Consider the following 20,847-nt stretch of genomic DNA (forward strand, 5'->3'; position numbering starts at 1 on the left):
GATTTTTCAAAGTTCATTTTCGATTTCTTTCATTTAAATGCAATAGTTTGAATATTTCATTATTTTTTTGTCATGGTTTATATTGTCAAACTTAAATTATCTTTATTTTTAAAAGTTACTTTTGTATTTCTTTCGTTGAAATGTAAGAGTTGGAATATTTCAGTATTGTTATGTCATGCTTTACCTTGTCACAGTTACATTCTCTTGATTTTTCAAAGTTCATTTTGAATTTCTTTCATTGAAATGCCAGAGTTCGATTATTTCAGTAGTGTTTTGACGTGTTTTACCTTGTCATAGTTACATTCTCTTTATTTTTCAAAGTTCATTTTGAACTTCTTTCCTTGAAATGCATGAGCTGGAATATTCCACTAGTGTTATGTGGTGGTTTACCTTGTCACAGTTACATTCTCTTGATTTTTCAAAGTTCATTGTGGATATCTTTCATTGAAATGCAAGAGTTGGAATGTTTCAGTTGTGTTTTGTTGTGGTTTACCTTGTCACAGATGCATTTTCTTGATTTTTAAAAGTTCATTGTGTATTTCTTTCATTGAAATGTAAGAGTTGGATTATTTTAATAGTGTTTTGTTGTGGTTTACCATGTCACAGTTACATTCTTATTGATTTTAAAAGTTCATTGTGAATTCCTTTCATTGAAATGCAAGAGTTGGAATATTTCAGTAGTGGTCTGTCGTGGTTTACCTTCTCACAGTTACATTTTCTTGATTTTTCAAAGTTCGTTTTGAATTTCTTTTGTTGAAAAGCAAGAGTTTGAAGATTTCAGTAGGGTCTTGTTGTTCGTTACCTTGTCAAATTTATACTCTCTTGATTTTTCAAAGTTTATTTTGGGATTTCTGGGGTTTAAATGCAATAGTTGGAATAATTTACTTGTGTTTTTTATTTTTTTATCTTATCACAGTTAAATTCTCTAGATTTTTCAAATTTAATTTATGATTTCTGTAGTGAAAATGCAAGAGTTGGAATATTCCAGTTGTCTTTTGTAGTGGTTTATCGAGTCGAAATTATAATTTCTGTATATTTCTAAGTTCATTTTGAATTTCTATAGTTGAAATGTATTTTTTTGTGATGTAACTTGACACAGTTAAATTTTCGTGATTTTTTATAATTCATCTTGAATTTCTTTCGTGAAGTGCAAGAGTTGGAATATTTCAGTAGTGTTTCGTCGTGGTTTACTTTGTCACAGTTACATTCTCTTGATTTTTCAAAGTTCATTTTGAAATTTCTTTCATTGAAATGCAAGAGTTTGAATATTTCAGTAGTGTTTTGTCGTGGTTTACCATGTCACATTTACATTCTCTTGATTTTACAAAGTTCATTTTGAATTTCTTTCGTGAAATGCAAAAGTTGGAATATTTCAGTAGAGTTTGGTCGTAGTTTACCTTGACACACTTACAGTCTTTTTATTTTACGATTTTCATTTTGGCATTTCTTTTTTTGAAATACAAGAGTTGAAATATTTCAGTAGTCTTTTGTCATGGTTTACCTTATAACAGCTATATTCTCTTGATTTTAAATGTTCGTTGTTGATTTCTTTATTTGAAATGTGTTTTGTTGTGCTTTACCTTGACACAGTTACATTTTCTTGATTTTTCAAAGTTCATTTTGCATTTCTTTCGTGAAATGCAAGAGTTGGAATATTTCAGTAGTGTTTTGTCGTTGTTTACCTTGTCACACTTACATTCTCTTGATTTTTCAAAGGTTATTTTGGAATTTCTTTCATTGAAATGCAAGAGTTGGAATATTTCAGTAGTGTTTTGTTGTGCTTTACCTTGTCACAGTGACATTCTCTCGATTTTTCAAAGTTCATTGTGGATTTCTTTCGTTGAAATGTGTTTTGTTGCACTTTACAAAACACATACCTTGTCACAGTTACATTCTCTCGATTTTTCAAAGTTCATTTTGAATTTCTTTCATTGAAATGCAAGAGTTGGAATATTTCAGTAGTGTTTTTTTGTGCTTTACCTTGTCACACTTATATTTTCTTGATCTTTCGAAGTTCATTTTGAATTTCTTTCCTTGAACTGCAAGAGTTGGAATATTTCTGTAATGTTTTATCGTGCTTTACCTTGTCACAGTTACATTCTCTTGATTTTTCAAAGTTCAGTTTGAATTTCTTCCATTGAAATGCAAGAGCTGGAATATTTTAGTATTGTTTTGTTGTGGTTTACATTGTTACAGCTACATTCTCTTAATTTTTCAAAGTTCATTTTGAATTTCTCTCGTGAAATGCAAGAGTTGGAATATTTCAGTAGTGTTTTGTTGTGCTTTACCTTGTCACACTTACATTTTCTTGATTTTTCAAAGTTCATTTTGGATTTCTTTCCTTGAACTGCAAGAGTTGGAATATTTCTGTAATGTTTTATCGTGCTTTACCTTGTCACAGTTACATTCTCTTGATTTTTCAAAGTTCAGTTTGAATTTCTTCCATTGAAATGCAAGAGCTGGAATATTTTAGTATTGTTTTGTTGTGGTTTACCTTGTCACAGTTACATTCTCTTGATTTTTAAAAGTTCATTTTGGAATTTCTTTCATTTAAATGCAAAAGTTGGAATATTTCAGTTGCGTTTTGTTGTACTTTACCTTGTCACAGTGACATTCTCTACATTTTTCAAGTTTCTTTGTGGATTTCTTTCGTTGAAATGTGTTTTGTTGTACTTTACCTTGACACAGTTTCATTTTCTTGATTTTTCAAAATTCATTTAGATTTCTTTTGTTGTAATGCATGATTTTGAGTATTTCAGTAGTGTTTCTATGCGGTTTACCTTGTCACATTTATATTCTCTTTATTTTTCAAAGTTCTTTTTTGATTTCTTTCATTGAAATGCAAGAGTTGGAATATTCCAGTAGTGTTTTTTTGTGGTTTACCTCGTCACATTTATATTATCTTGATTTTTCAAAGTTCATTTTGGATTTCTTTCCTTGAACTGCAAGAGTTGGAATATTTCAATAGTGTTTGTCGTGGTTTACCTTGCAACACTTACATGCTCTTGATTTTTCGAAGTTCATTTTGGATTTCTTTCATTGAAATGCAAGAGTTGGAATATTTCAGTAGTATTTTGTTGTTCTTTACCTTGTCACACTTACATTTTCTTGATTTTTCAAAGTTCATTTTGGATTTCTTTCCTTGAACTGCAAGAGTTAGAATATTTCAGTAGTGTTTTATCGTGCTTTACCTTGTCACAGATACATTCTCTTGATTTTTCAAAGTTCATTGTGGATTTCTTTCATTGAAATGCAACAGCTGGAATATTTCAGTAGTGTTTTGTTGTGGTTTACATTGTCACAGTTACATTCTCTTAATTTTTCAAAGTTCATTTTGAATTTCTTTCATTGAAATGCAAGAGTTGGAATATTTCAGTAGTGTTTTGTTATGCTTTACCTTATCGCTCTTAAATTCCCTTTATTTTTCAAATCTCATTGTGGATTTCATTCATTGAACTGTCTGAGTTGGATTGTGTCAGTAGAGTCTGGCCGTTGTGTACATGATCGGAGATACTTTTTCTTGATTTTTCATCGGTATGTTTGGGTTTATATCATTGAAAGGCAAGAGTTGGATTATTCCAGACTTGTGTCGTCATGGTTTACTTGTCACAGTTATATTTTCGCAATTTTTCAAAATTCATTGCTAATTTCTTTCGTTGAAATGAATAAGATGGAATATTTATTTAGAGCCTCTTCCTCGTTTACCTTTTTAAACATACAATTTCTAAATTTTTCAAACTTCACTTTGAATTTCCTTCGTTTAAATGAAATAGTTTTAATAATACATTTTTATTGTATCACGGTTTACCTTGTAACAGTTACATTCTCTTGATTTTTCAAAGTTCATTTTGAATTTCTTTCGTTGAAATATAAGAGTTGGAATATTTCAGTAGTATTTTGTCGTGGTTTACCTTGTCACAGTTACATTCAATTTATTTTTCAAAGTTCATTTTGATTTTCTTTCGTTGAAATGCAAAAGTTGGAATATTTCAGTAGTGTTTGGTTGTGGTTTACCTTGTCACAGTTACATTTTCTTGATTTTTCAAAGTTCATTTTGAATTTTTTTCGTTGAAATTCAAGAGTTGGAATATTTCATTATTTTGTTGTTGTAGTTTACACTGTCAGACTTACATTCTCTGATTTTCTAAAATTTTATTTGCATTTCCGATTGTTGAATAGAAGGTGTTGGATATCCTCATAAATGTGTTGTCGAGATTTACCATGTCACAAATTCATTCTCATTAGTTTTCATGGATTATTTTGGACTTCTTTCGTTGAAATGCAAGTGTTTGAAGTATTAAGAGCGATTTTGTCTAGGTTTAGTTTGTTACACTTACATTCTCTTGATTTTTCAAAGTTCATTTTGGATTTCTTTCTTTGAAATGCAAGAGTCGGGAATATTTCAGTATTGTTTTGTTGTGCTTTACCTTGTCACAGTCACATTCTCTGGATTTTGCAAAGTTCCCTTTGGATTTCTGTCGTAGAAATACAAGAGTTTGAATATTTCAGTAGTGTTTTGTCGTGGTTTACATTGTCACTGTTACATTCTCTTGATTTTTCAAAGTTCATTTTGGATTTCCTTCATTGAAATGCAAGAGTCGGAAATATTTCAGTAATGTTTTGTCGTGGTTTACCTTGTCACAGATACATTCTCTTGATTTTTCAAAGTTCATTTTGGAATTCTTTCGTTGAAATGCAAGAGTTGGATTATTTCAGTAGTGTTTTGTCATGGTTTACCATGTCACAGTTACATTCTCTTGATTTTTCAAAGTTCATTTTGGATTTCTTTCGTTGAAATGCAAGAGTTGGAATATTTCAGTAGTGTTTTGTCGTGGTTTACATTGTCACAGTTACATTCTCTTGATTTTTCAAAGTTCATTTTGAATTTCTTTCGTTGAAATGCAAGAGTTGGAATATTTCAGTAGTGTTTTGTCGTGGTTTACCTTGTCACAGATACATTCTCTTGATTTTTCTAATTTCATTTTGGATTTCTTTCGTTGAAATACAAGAGTTGGAATATTTCAGTAGTGTTTTGTCATGGTTTACCTTGTCACAATTACATTCTTTTGATTTTTCAAAGTTCATCTTAGATTTCTTTCGTTGAAATTCAAGAGTTGGAATATTTCACTAGTGTTTTGTATCTGGGTTGGTTTTTTACAAGTCCAAGAATTTGTCTTTGTTGGTTTTAATGTCTAATGTGCATGTCTTTATCTGTTTCTATGTCTGAATCTATTTGTTTACATGTCTGGGCTGTTGTTTGGTTAGGTTAGGTTAGCTAAGTTAGGTTAGGTTAGCTAGTAAACATTTCACCATGTTTAAGTTAGGTTAGGTTAACTTATCATGAGCGCTCATGATAAGCTAACTTAACCTAGCTAAAACATGGTACAAAGTCGACATGGGAGGATTTTCCGGCGAGTATGGTTAGGTTAGGTTAGATCAAGTTAGGTTAGGTTAAGTTAGGTTAGGTTAGGTTAGTCTACGTACGCGAGCGTACGTAGGCTAACCTAACCTAACCTAACAAACATGGTACAAAGTTGACAAGGGGGGATTTTCCGGCGAGTATGGTTAGGTTAGGTTAGGCTAGATCAAGTTAGGTTAGGTTAAGTTAGGTTAGGTTAGATCAAGTTAGGATAGGTTAAGTTAGGTTAGGTTAGGTTAGCCTACGTACGTGTGAGTACGTAGGCTAACCTAACTTAACCTAACCTAACTTGATCTAACCTAACCTAACTTAACCTAACCTAACTTGATCTAGCCTAACCTAACGTAACCATACTCGCCAGAAAATCCCCCCATGTCGACTTTGTACCATGTTTGTTAGGTTAGGTTAGGTTCACCTACGTACGCGCGCGTACGTAGGCTAACGTAACCTAACATAACCTAACCTAACTTGATCTAGCCTAACCTAACCTAACCGTACTCGCCGGAAAATCCTCCCATGTCGACTTTGTACCATGTTTTAGTTAGGTTAAGTTAGCTTATCATGAGCGCTCATGTTAGTTAACCTAACCTAACTTAAACATGGAGAAATGTTTACTAGCTAACCTAACCTAACCTATCTTAGCTAACCTAGCCTAACTTAGCTAACCTAACCTAACCAAAAACCTACCCAGACATATAAACAAATAGATTCAGACATAGAAACAGATAAAGACTTGCACTTTAGACATTCAAACCAACAAAGACAAATTCTTGGACTTGTAAGAAACCTACCCAGATACAAAACATTAGTGAAATATTCCAACACTTGTATTTCAACGAAATAAATCTAAAATAAACCTAGAAAATCAAGAGAATGTAACCGTGACAAGGTAAACCAAGACAAAACACTACTGAAATATTCCAGTTCTTGCATTTCAACAAAATAAATCCAAAAATGAACATTTAAAAATCAAGGGAATATAACAGTGACTAGATAAAACACCACAAAACCCTACTGAAATATTCCAACTCTTGTATTTCCACGAAAGAAATCTAAAACGATCTTTGAAAAATCAAGAGAATGTAAATGTGACAAGGTAAACTACGACAAAACATTACTGAAATAATCCGACTGTTACATTTAAACGTGAGAAATTTAAAATGAATTTCGAAAAATTAAGAGACTGTAACTCTGACAAGATAAACCATGACAAAACACTACTGAAATATTTCCGATTCTTGCATTTCAACTAAAGAAATAAAAAATGAACTTTGAAAAATAAAGAGAATGTAACTGTGACTAGGTAAACCACAACAAAACACTACTGAAATATTCAAACTCTTTCATTTCAATGAAAGAAATCCAAAATGAACTTTCAAAAATCAAGAAAATGTAAGTGTGACAAGGTAAACCACGACAAAACACTACTGAAATATTCCAGCTCTTGCATTTCAACGAAAGAAATTCAAAATGAACTTTGAAAAATTAAGAGAATGTAACTGTGACAATGTAAACCACAACAAAAGACTCTTGAAATATTCCAACAATTGCATTTCAAAGAAAGAAATTCAAAATGAACTTTGAAAAATCAAGAGAATGTAACTGTGACAAAGTAAACCACGACATAACACTACTGAAATATTCCAACTCTTGCATTTCAATGAAAGAAATTAAAAATGAACTTTGAAAAATCAAGAGAATGTAACTGTGACAAGGTAAACCAGTACAAAAAACTACTGAAATATTCCAACTCTTGCATTTCACGAAAGAAATTCAAAATGAACTTTGAAAAATAAAGATAATTTAACTGTAAAGAGGTAAACGATAATGAAGCAATACTGAATCAATCCGAAATTCGCAAGTCAACGTCTCACATCGGAGATTAAATTTGAAAAAATCGTGAGACTGTATTAGCTAATTTGTGCGCCACGACGAACAGGACCAGAAATATTCCAACTCTTAAATTAGACCTTAAAAATTATAGAGACTGTAGCTGTGACATGGTAAACAATGAAAACACACTACTGAAATATTCCAACTCTTGCATTTCAACGAAAGAAATCCAAAATTAAATTTAAAAAATCAAGAGAATGTAACTGACATGGTAAATCACAACAAAACACTACTGAAATATTCCAACTCTTGCATTTCAATGAAACAAATCCAAAATGAACTTTGAAAACTCAAGAGAATGTATCTGTGATAAGATACACCACGACAAAACACTACTTAAATTATCAAAATATTGCATTTCAATTAAATACACTCAAAATTAACTTTTAAATATCAAGATAATATTAATGTGACAAGGTCAGCCACAACAAAACACTACTGAAATATTCCAACTCTTGCATTTCAAAGAAAGAAATCCACAAAGAACTTTGAAAAATTGAGAGAATGTAACTGTGACAAGGTAAACCACGACAAAAAACTAGTGGAATATTCCAGCTCTTGCATTTCAACGAAAGAAATTCAAAATGAACTTCGAAAAATTAAAAGAATGTAACTGTGACAATGTAAACCACAAAAAAACACTACTGAAATATTCCAGCACTTGAATTTCAATGAAATAAATTCACAATTAACTTTCAAAAATCAAGAGAATGTAACAGTGACTAGGTAAAGCAATATAAAACACTTCTGAAATATTCCAACTCTTGTAGTTCAAGGAAGGAAATACAAAATAAACTTTGAAAAATCAAAAGAATGTAAGCGCGACAAAGCAAAGCCCCAACAAACCACTACTGAAATATTTAAACTCTTGCATTTCAATGAAAGAAATCCAAAATGAGTTTTGAAAAATCAAAAGAACGTTACTGTGACAAGGTAAAGCAAAACAAAACAGTTGTGAAATATTCTAACTCTTGAATTTTAACAACAAAATTGTAAAGGAACTTAGAAAAATCAAGAAACTTTAAATGTGGGAAGGTAAAGCGCAACAAAACACATTTCAACGAAAGAAAGCCGCAATAAACTTTGAAAAATCGAGAGGATCTCACTGTGACAAGGTAAAGCACAACAAAACACTACTGAAATATTCCAACTCTTGCATTTCACGAAAGAAATTCAAAATGAACTTTGAAAAATCAAGAGAATGTAACTGTGACATTGTAAACCACGACAAAACACTACTGCAATATTCAAACTCTTGCATTTCAATGAAAGAAATTTCAAAATGAACTTTGAAAAATCAAAAGAATGTAACTGTGACAAGGTAAACCACGACGAAACACTACTGAAATAGTCCAAGTCTTGCATTTCATGAAATAAATTCAAATTGAAATTTTAAAACTCAAGATAATATAAATGTGAAAAGGCAAGCCATGAAAAAAACCTACTAAAAAATTTCCGACTCTTGCATTTAAGCAAAATAAATTCAAAAAAAACTTTGAAAATTCCATTGAATGTAGCTTGGACAAGGTGAACCACTACAAAACACTACTGAAATATTCCAACGCTTGCATTTCAATGAAAGAAATCCAAAATGAACTTTCAAAAATCAAGAAAATGTAAGTGTGACAAGGTAAACCACGACAAAACACTACTGAAATATTCCAGCTCTTGCATTTCAACGAAAGAAATTCAAAATGAACTTTGAAAAATTATGAGAATGCAACTGTGACAATGTAAACCACAACAAAAGACTCTTGAAATATTCCAACAATTGCATTTCAATGAAAGAAATCCAAAATGAACTTTGAAACATCAAGAGAATGTAACTGTGACAAAGTAAACCACTACATAACACTACTGAAATACTCCAACTCTTGCATTTAAACGAAAGAAATTTAAAATGAACTTTGAAAAATAATGAGAATGTAAATGTGACGAGGTAAACCATTACATAACACTACTGAAATATTTCAAATCTTGAATTTCAGGAAAGAAATCCAAAATGATATTTTAAAAAACAATATATTTTAAGTATGAAACGTTAAACGACGACAAAAAATTGCCGAAATGTTTCATTTCTAGCATATCCATGAAAGAAATTCAAAAATGACTTTGCAAAATCGCGATAATTAAACTATGATAATGTTAAGCACAACAAAAAACTAACTAAATATTCCAACTCTTAAAATTAACTTTTAAATATCAAAACAATGTAGCTGTGACATGGTAAACAATGAAAAAACACTACTGAAATATTCCAACTCTTGCATTTCAATGAAAGAAATTCCAAAATGAACTTTAAAAAATCAAGAGAATGTAACTGACATGGTAAACCACAACAAAACACTACTGAAATATTCCAACTCTTGCATTTCAATGAAACAAATCCACAATGAACTTTGAAAAATCAAGAAAATGTAACTGTGACAAGGTAAACCATTTCAAAAACACTACTTAAATAATTCAACACTTGCATTTAAATTAAAGTCATTAACAATGAACTTTGAAAAATCAAGAAAATGTAACTGTGACAATGTAAGCCAAAACAAAACACTACCGAAATATTCCAGCTCTTGCATTTCAAAGAAAGAAATACACAATGAACTTTGAAAAATAAAGAGAATGTAACTGTGACAAGGTAAACCACGACGAAACACTAGTGGAATATTCCAACTCTTGCATTTCAACGATAGAAATTCAAAATGAACTTTGAAAGATTAAGAGAATGTAACTGTGACAATGTAAACCACAACAAAACACTACTGAAATATTCCAGCTCTTGCATTTCAATGAAAGAAATTCAAAATGAACTTTCAAAAATTAAGAGAATGTAACTGTGACTAGGTAAAGCACGATAAAACACTACTGAAATATTCCAACTCTTGCAGTTCAAGGAAAGAAATCCAAAATGAACTTTGAAAAATCAAGAGAATGTAACTGTGACAAGGCAAAGCCCCAACAAACCACTACTGAAATATTCCAACTCTTGCATTACAATGAATGAAATCCAAAATGAATTTCGAAAAATCAAAAGACCGTTACTGTGACAAGGTAAAGCAATATAAAACAGTAGTAAAATATTCTAACTCTTGCATTTTAACAAAAAAATTCTAAAGGAACTTAGAAAAATCAAGACAATGTAACTGTGTGAAGGTAAAGCGCAACAAAACACATTTCAACGAAAGAAATCCACAATGAACTTTGAAAAATCGAGAGAATGTCACTGTGACAAAGTAAAGCACGACAAAACACTACTGAAATATTCCAACTCTTGCATTTCACGACAGAAATTCAAAATGAACTTTGAAAAATCAAGAGAATGTAACTGTGACATGGTAAACCACGACAAAACACCACTGCAATATTCAAAAACTTGCATTACAACGAAGAAATTTCAAAATTAACTTTTTAAAAGCAAAAAACTGTAACATTTAAAAGGTAAACAACGACAAAACAATACTTAAGTATTCAGAGCCTTGCACTTCACGAAAGAAATTCAAATGAACTTTTCCGAATGTAGGAAAGGTAACTATGACACGATCAACAGCAAAAAAACGACTTATCAACGAAAGATATTCAAAATGAACCTTGAAATATCGAGAAACTATCACTTTGACAAGGTAAACCACTATAAAACACTACTGAAATTATCAAAATAGTTCATTTCACGACAGAAATCCAAAATAAACTTTGAAAAATCTATAGACTGTAACTGTGACATTGTAAAGCACAAAAAAACACTACTGAAATATTCCAACTCTTGCATTTCAACGAAAGAAATTCCGAAATTAAATATGAAAAATCAAGAGAATGTAACTTGGGCAAGGTAAACCACGACGAAACAATACTTAAATATTCCAGCTCTTGTATTTCACGAAAGAAGTTCAAAAAGAACATTGAAAAATCAAGAAAATGTAACTGTGACAAGATAAACCAAAACAAAACACTACTGAAATATTCCAACTCTTGCATTTCAATGAAAGAAATCCAAAATGAACGTTGAAAAATAAAGAGAATGTAACTGCGACAAGTTAAACCACGACGAAACACTACTGAAATATTCCAACTCTTGCATTTCAATGAAAGAAATCCACAATGAACTTTGAAAAATTAAGAAAATGTAACTGTGACAAGGTAAACCACGACAAAACACTACTGAAATATTCCAACTCTTGCATTTCAGCGAAAGAAATTCAAAATGAACTTTGTGTAATTAAGAGAATGTAACTGTGACAATTTAAACCACAACAAAACACTACTGAAATATTCCAACTCTTGCATTTCAATGAAAGAAATTCAAAATGAACTTTGAAAAATCGAGAGAATGTAACTGTGACATTGTAAAGCAAAATAAAATAGTAGTAAAATATTCTAACTCTTTCATTTTAACAAAAGAATTGTAAAGGAATTTAAAAAAATAAAGAAAATTTAACTGTGGGAAAGTACAGTGCAATAAAACACCTTTTAGGGAAAGAGATTCAAAATGAACTTTAAAAAATCGAGAGAATGTCACTGTGACAAGGTAAAGCACAACAAAACACTTCTGAAATATTCCAACTCTTGCATTTCAATGAAAGAAATTTCAAAATGAACTTTGAAAAATCAAGAGAATGTAACTTTGACAAGGTAAACCACGACAAAACACTACTGATATATTCCAACTCTTGCATTTCACGAAAGAAATTCAAAATGAACTTTGAAAAATCAAGAGAATGTAATTGTGACATGGTAAACCACGACAAAACACTACTGAAATATTCAAACTCTTGCATTACAATGAAAGAAATTTCAAAATAAACTTTGAAAAATCAAGAGAATGTAACTGTGACAAAGTAAACCACGACGAAACACTACTGAAATATTCCAACTCTTGCATTTCACGAAAGAAATTCAAAATGAACTTCTAAAAATCAAGAAAATGTAACTGTGTCAAGGTAAAGCACAACAAAACACATTTTAAGGAAATAAATCCAAAAGTAGCTTTAAAAAATCAATAGAATGTAACTCTGACAAGGTAAACCATGACGAAACACTCCTGAAATAGTCCAACTCTTGCATTTCACGATAGAAATTCAAAATGAACTTTTAAATATCAAGAGAATATAACTGTGACAAATTAAACCACGACAAAACACTACTGAAATATTCCAACTCTTGCATTTCAACGAAAGAAAACCAAAATGAACTTTGAAAAATCAAGAGAATGTAACTGTGACAAAGTAAACCACGACAAAAAAATACTTAAATATTCCAACTATTGAATTTCAAGAAAGAAATCCAAAAAGAACTTTGAAAAATCAAGAAAATGTAACTGTGACAAGGTAAACCACAACAAAACTCTACTGAAACATTCCAGCTCTTGCACTGCAATGAAAGAAATTCACAATGAACTTTGAAAATCAAGATAAGATAACTGTGATAAGGAAAACCACAACAAAACACTACTGAAATAATCCAACTCTTGCATTTCAATGAAAGAAATCCACAATGAACTTCGAAAAATCAAAAAAATGTAACTGTGAAAACGTAAACCACAACAAAACACTACTGAAATATTCCAACTCTTGCATTTCAATGAAAGAAATCCACAATGACTTTGAAAAATCAAGAAAATGTAACTGTGACAAGGTAAACCACAACAAAACACTACTGAAATATTCAAACTCTTACATTTCAATTAAAGAAATCCACAATGAACTTTGAAAAATTAAGAGAATGTAACTGTGACAAGGTAAACTATGACAAAACACTACTGAAATATTCCAACTCTTGCATTTCAGCGAAAGAAATTCAAAATGAACTTTGTCTAATTAAGAGAATGTAACTGTGACAAGTTAAACAACTACAAAACACTACTTAAATATTCCAACTCTTGCGTTTAAACGAAATAAAATCAAAATGAACTTTGAAAAATCGATAGAATGTAACTTTGACAAAATAAAGCACAACAAAACACTACTGAAATATTCTAACTCTTGCATTTTCACGAAATAAATCCAAAATAAAATTTGAAAAATCAAGAGAATGTAACTGTGACAAGGTAAACCACGACAAAAACACTACTGAAATATTCCAACTCGTGCATTTCAACGAAAGAAATCGAAAATGAACTTTGAAAAATCAAGAAAATGTAACTGTGAAATGGTAAACCACGATAAAACCATTACTGAAATAATCTAACTCTTGCATTTCAGTGAAAGATATTCAAAATGAACTTTGAAAAATCGATAGAATGTAACTGTGACACGGTAAACCACGACAAAACACTACTGAAATATTCCAACTCTTGCATTTCAATGAAAGAAATTCAATATGAACTTTGAAGAATTAAGAGAATGTAACTGTGACAAAGTAAACCACGACATAACACTACTCAAATATTCCAACTCTTGCATTTCAACGAAACAACTACTGAAATATTCCACCTGTCCTAGTCGATTACGTCATTCTATGCCCATATATGGACTCCCGTCACGACCTCCTGATAGGGTTCTACCGATTATGTAATCAATTTCTCAGACATCCAATTGTCCTAGTCGATTACGTCATTCTATGCCAATATATGGACTCCCGTCATAAGCTCCTGATAGGATTCTACCGATTATGTAATCAATTTCTCAGAAATCCAATTGTCCTAGTCGATTACGTCATTCTATGCCCATATATGGACTCCCGTCATAAGCTCCTAATAGGATTCTACCGATTATGTAATCAATTTCTCAGAAATTCATTTGTCCTAGTCGAATACGTCATTCTATGCCCATATATGGACTCCCGTCACGACCTCCTGATATGGGTTCTACCGATTATGTAATCAATTTCTCAGAAATCCATTTGTCCTAGTCGATTACGTCATTCTATGCCCATATAAGGACTCCCGTCACGACATCCTGATAGGGTTCTACCGATTATGTATTCAATTTCTCAGAAATTCTCTCCCTTCGATTACACAATCAATTTCTCGGAAATCCCCTCCCCTCTAGGGATTCTATGCCCATATATGGAGTCCCGAGTAGTATAGCTATAATATAAGAGAGAAGACAGGTACCCATTGTAGCTATAATATAAGAGAGAAGACAGGTACCCAATGTAGCTATAATATAAGAGAGAAGACAGGTACCCAATGTAGCTATAATATAAGAGAGAAGACAGGTACCCAATGTAGCTATAATATAAGGTAGCAGAGTGTCTCCCGCCATACAAGCAGACAGTTTAATGACCGGATTCAACTACCATGAGAAATTCGTGCTGATCTCTGTTCAAAGTGTGTGATGTTTTCATGGTAGTGATTCGTTCACTCTGACATTGAGCGTGGATATAAAAAAAGTTTAAAAAAGTTAAAAAAATGTTAAAAAAAAGTTAAAAAAAAAAGTTTAAAAAAATTTAAAAAAAGTAAAAAAAAAGTTAAAAAAAAAGTTAAAAAAAAGTTTACAAAAAAAATTGTCAGAGAAACTATTTAAAAAAAACTTGTTTCACGAAGAGAAAAAATAAATATGCAACAAATTTCAGGAATAAAAAATCAGCACGCAACAAGTAAATTGATTTTTTTTCTACCTAGTGAAACTAATTTTGTTCTTGGAATCTGAATTTTTTTTTTTTTTCTAATATATTTATCTGTAAAACTATCACATTGTTCTAAAAGACACAATTTCCTAGATATATAAAAAAAAGGTTTTTTATTGAAATATTGGATATAAATCTATATATTCTATCATTTTTATTACTTTGACATCATCATCATCATCATCATCAACAACTGCTGATCTCTCTATGCTGACATCTTTGTTCCGTCGTTTAGCGGGGGGAGGAGAAACTCCATACTACCACCATCGATATGTATTTCTTCAATCATTCGTCTTTTAGTGGGTGGGGGGTTAAACTCCATTCTATCTTCATCCTCCACCAGGTCTACTGTTTCTAGATTTTTCAACTTTTTCTCCCCCCGGTCCACAGAATTTCCTACACTTGATAATGTTATATCCTCCTCTTCAGTTAATGACATTTCTCTCCATTGGCTACAATCAAAGATTGATTGTACCTCCTGAAACTTAAAAATAAAATATGAGGATCATGTTAGTAAAGTTAAATGAATGTAAACCCTTTCTATGCATGTATGATTCGGACAGCTAATTTACTCGAATTTCTAAAGTTTAGAATATCCTGAAACCTAGATCTCGGAAGCTTATTATGATATTTGATTTTAATTATTAAGCAATTTCAATCAAGTAAAAGAGAATTTTCAAAGCAAAAGAAGATATTTAACTGGAATCTCCTGAAACCTAGATCTCAGAAGCCTTTTATATTATATTTTTTTATTATTAAGCAATTTCAGTCAAATAAATGAGAATATTCAAAGAAAAAAAAGACATTTAACTGGAATCTCCTGAAACCTAGATGTCAGAAATCTTTTATATTATATTTTATCATTATTAAGCAATTTCAGTTAAATAAATGAGAATATCCAAAGAAAAAGAAGACAATTAACGGGAATCTCCCGGAACCTAGATCTTGAAATCTTATTATGTTATTTTTTTTTTATTATTAAGGAATTTCAGTAAAATAAAAGAGAATTCTCAAAGAAAAAGAAGACGTTTAACTGGAATCTCCTGAAACCTAGATCTCGGAAGCTTATTATGTTATTTTCTATTATTATTATGCAATTTCAATAAGAAAAACGAGAATATTCAAAGAAAAAGAAGACAGTTAACTGGAATCTCCTGAAGCCTAGATATCGGAAGCTTTTTTATGTTATTTTATATTATTATTGAACAATTTCAATCAAATAAAAGAGAATATTCAAAGAAAAAGAAGACAGTTAACTGGAATCTCCTAAAGCCTAGATATCGGAAGCTTTTTAATTGAATCTCCTGAAACCTAGATGTCGGAAGCTTATTATTTTTTTTTTTATTATTAAGCAATTTAAATAAATTAAAGATAATTTTCAATGAAAAAGAAGACATTTAACTGGAATCTCCTGAAACCTAGATCTCAGAAGCTTATTATTTTATTTTTATTATTATTAAGCAATTTAAGTCAAATAAATGAGAAGATTCAAAGAAAAAGAAGACAGTTAAATTGAATCTCCTGAAACCTAGATCTCAGAAGCTTTTTATATTTTATTTTATTTTTATTAAGCAATTTCAGTCAAAAAAATGAAAATATTCAAAGAAAAAGAAGACAGTTAACTGGAATCTCCTGAAGCCGAGATATCGAAGCATTGTTATGTTATTTTTTTTATTATTTAGCAATTTCAGTCATATAAACGAGAATTTTAAAAGAAAAAGAAGACAGTTAACTGGAATCTCCTAAATCCTAGATATCGGAAGTTTTTTAATAGAATCTCCTGAAACCTAGATGTCGGAAGCTTATTATATTTTTTTTTATTCTTAGTAAGCAATTTAAATAAATTAAAGAGAATTTTCAAAGAAAAAGAAGACATTTAACCGGAATCTCCTGATTCCTAGATATCAAAAGCCTTTTATATTATATTTTATTATTATTAAGCAATTTCTGTCAAATAAATGAGAATATTCAAAGAAAAAGAAGACATTTAACTGGAATCTCCTAAAGCCTAGATATCGGAAGCTTTTTAATGGAATCTCCTGAAACCTAGATGTCGGAAGCTTATTATACTTTTTTTTATTCTTAGTAAGCAATTTAAATAAATTAAAGAGAATTTTCAAAGAAAAAGAAGACATTTAACCGGAATCTCCTGATTCCTAGATCTCGAAAGCCTTTTATATTATATCTTATTATTATTAAGCAATTTCAGTCAAATAAATGAGAATATTCAAAGAAATAGAAGACATTTAACTGGAATCTCCTGAAACCTAGATCTTGGAAGCTTATTATGTTATTTTTTTATTATTAAGCAATGTCAATCAAATAAAAGAGAATTTTCAAAGAAAAAGAAGACACTTAACTGGAATCTCCTGAAACCTAGATCTCAGAAGCTTATTATTTTTTTTTTTATTATTATTAAGCAATTTCAGTCAAATAAATGAGAATTTTCAAAGAAAAAGAATACAGTTAACTGGAATCTCCTGAAACCTAGATTTCAGAAGCTTTTATATTATATTTTATTATTATTAAGCAATTTCAGTCAAACAAATGAGAATATTCAAAGAAAAAGAAGACATTTAACTGGAATCTCCTAAAACCTAGATCTCAGAAGCCTTTTATATAATATTTTATTATTATTAAGCAATTTCTGTCAAATAAAAGAGAATTTTCAAAGAAAAAGAAGATATTTAACTGGAATCTCTTGAAACCTAGATCTCAGAAGCCTTTTATATTATATTTTTTTATTATTAAGCAATTTCAGTCAAACAAATGAGAATATTCAAAGAAAAAGAAGACATTTATCTGGAATCTCCTGAAACCAGATCTCAGAAGTATAATTATATTATATTTTATTATTATTAAGCAATTTCAGTCAAATAAATGAGAATATTCAAAGAAAAAGAAGACATTTAACTGGAATCTCCTGAAACCTAGATCTCGGAAGCCTGCTATATTATATTTTATTATTATTAAGCAATATCTGTCAAATACATGAGAATATTCAAAGAAAAAGAAGACATTTAACTAGAATCTCCTGAAACCTAGATCTCAGAAGCCTTTTATATTATATTTTATTATTATTAAACAATTTCAGTCAAATAAATGAGAATATTCAAAGAAAAAGAAGACACTTAACTGGAATCTCCTGAAACCTAGATCTCGGAAGCTTATTATATTATTTTTTATTATTATTAAGCAATTTCAGTCAAATAAATGAAAATATTCAAAGAAAAAGAAGACAGTTAACTGGAATCTCCTGAAGCCTAGATATTCTTCTCATCAAAAGATCATTTAATAACAGAGAGAGCTACTTACAATTGGAACGTTACCTGTTTCAGAGTCCATATTGAAACTGTTATAATTATACCGTTCATATCGTAGCTTTATACGAATTGTTTTAATTCTAAAAGTCATGTTAATATAAATAAATAAAATGTGTGAGAGACTAACAACCTATTATGATGATTTTCACAATTAACAATGATTTTCTACGGATCCAAGCTAATCAGGTGTATAACGATAAAAAAAAAACAGTTTCGCCTATTGTATCATATACGAAACGGATATCATTTTGACTTGCAACGCATAATATCATCACCCGTGGGTGGGGATAGGTTCAACGCTAAAACCTGTAGAAAGTGACATGATGAAGGGAACATCTATTTTGTAGGACCCCCCCCCCCACCCCAGGTGGGTGGGGGTGGGGGGGGGGTGAGACCCCCCCCCAAAGAAAGGCTTCTGAGATCTAGGTTTCAGGAGATTCCAGTTAACTGTCTTCTTTTTCTTTGAATATTCTCATTTATTTGACTGAAATTGCTTAATAATAATAAAAAATGAAATAATAAGCTTCTGAGATCTAGGTTTCAGGAGATTCCAGTTAAGTGTCTTCTTTTTTTTGAAAATTCTCTTTTATTTGATTGAAATTGCTTAATAATAAAAAAAAATAACATAATAAGCTTCCGAGATCTAGGTTTCAGGAGATTCCAGTTAAATGTCTTCTATTTCTTTGAATATTCTCATTTATTTGACTGAAATTGGTTAATAATAATAAAAAATGAAATAATAAGCTTCTGAGATCTAGGTTTCAGGAGATTCCAGTTAAATGTCTTCTTTTTTTGAATATTCTCATTTATTTGACTGAAATTGCTTAATAATAATAAAATATAATATAAAAGGCTTTCGAGATCTAGGTTTCAGGAGATTCCAGTTAAACGTCTTTTTTTTCTTTGAATATTCTCATTTATTTGACTGAAATTGCTTAATAATAATAAGATATAATATAAAAGGCTTCTGAGATCTAGGTTTCAGGAGATTCCAGTTAAATGTCTTCTTTTTCTTTGAAAATTCTCTTTAATTTATTTAAATTACTTAATAATAATAATAAAAAAAACATAATAAGCTTCCGACATCTAAGTTTCAGGAGATTCCATAAAAAAGCTTCCGATATCATGGTTTTGGTTTATTTCTTATAGCTGTCTTCTTTTTTCTTTGAAAGTTTTTTTTTGTATGACCTAAACCTCTTAATAATAATAAAAAATAACATACAACATACGCTGATATCAAGGCCCCAGTATAATTTCAATAACTGTCTTCTTTTTTCTTTGAAAGTTATCATTTATTTGATTAAAATTGTATAATAATAATAGAAAATAACGTAAAAAGCTTCCGAGATCTAGGTTTCAGTAGATTCCAGTTAAATGTCTTCTTTTTCTTTGAAAATTCTCTTTTATTTGTTTGAAATTGCTTAATAATAAAAAAAAATAACATAATAAGCTTCCGATATCTAGGTTTCAGGAGATTCCAGTTAAATGTCTTCTTTTTCTTTGAATATTCTCATTTATTTGACTGAAATTGCTTAAAAATAATAAAATGTAATATAAAAGGCTTCCGAAATCTAGGTTTCAGGAAATTCCAGTTAAATGTCTTCTTTTTCTTTGAATATTCTCATTTATTTGACTGAAATTGCTTAATAATAATAAAATATAATATAAAAGGCTTCTGAGATCTAGGTTTCAGGAGATTCCAGTTAAATATATTTTTATTCGTTGAAAATTCTGTTTTATTTGACAGAAATTGCTTAATAATAATAAAATATAATATAAAAGGCTTCTGATATCTAGGTTTCAGGAGATTCCAGTTAAATGTCTTCTTTTTCTTTGAATATTCTCATTTATTTGACTGAACTTGCTTAATAATAATAAAATATAATATAAAAGGCTTCTGAGATCTAGGTTTCAGGAGATTCCAGTTAACTGTCTTCTTTTTCTTTGAATATTCTCATTTATTTGACTGAAATTGCTTAATAATAATAAAAAATAAAATAATAAGCTTCCGAGATCTAGGTTTCAGGAGATTCCTGTTAAGTGTCTTCTTTTTCTTTGAAAATTTTCTTTTATTTGATTGAAATTGCTTAATAATAAAAAAAAATAACATAATCAGCTTCCGAGATCTAGGTTTCAGCAGATTCCAGTTAAATGTCTTCTATTTCTTTGAATATTCTCTTTTGTTTGACTGAAATTGAGTAATAATGATAAAATATACTATAAAAGGCTTCCGAGATCTAGGGTTCAGGAGATTCCTTTTAAATGTCTTCTTTTTCTTTGAATATTCTCATTAATTTTACTGAAATTGCTTAATAATAAAAAACTATAATATAAAAGGTTTCTGAGATCTAGGAATCAGGAGATTCCGGTTAGATGTATTCTTTTTCTTTGAAAATTCTCTTTAATTTATTTAAATTGCTTAATAAGAATAAAAAAAATATAATAAGCTTCCAACATCTAAGTTTCAGGAGATTCCATTAAAAAACTTCCAATATCTAGGCTTTAGGAGATTCCAGTTAACTGTCTTCTTTTTCTTTGAATATTCTCATTTATATGATTGAAATTGCTAAATAATGATAAAAAGCAACATAAAAATGCTTCGATATCTAGGCTTAAGGAAATTCCATTTAACTGTCTTCTTTTTCTTTG

Source organism: Artemia sp. Qi Xiang Cuo, chromosome 19, assembly GCF_049724085.1.
Source record: "Artemia sp. Qi Xiang Cuo chromosome 19, ASM4972408v1, whole genome shotgun sequence".
NCBI lineage: Eukaryota > Metazoa > Arthropoda > Branchiopoda > Anostraca > Artemiidae > Artemia > Artemia sp. Qi Xiang Cuo.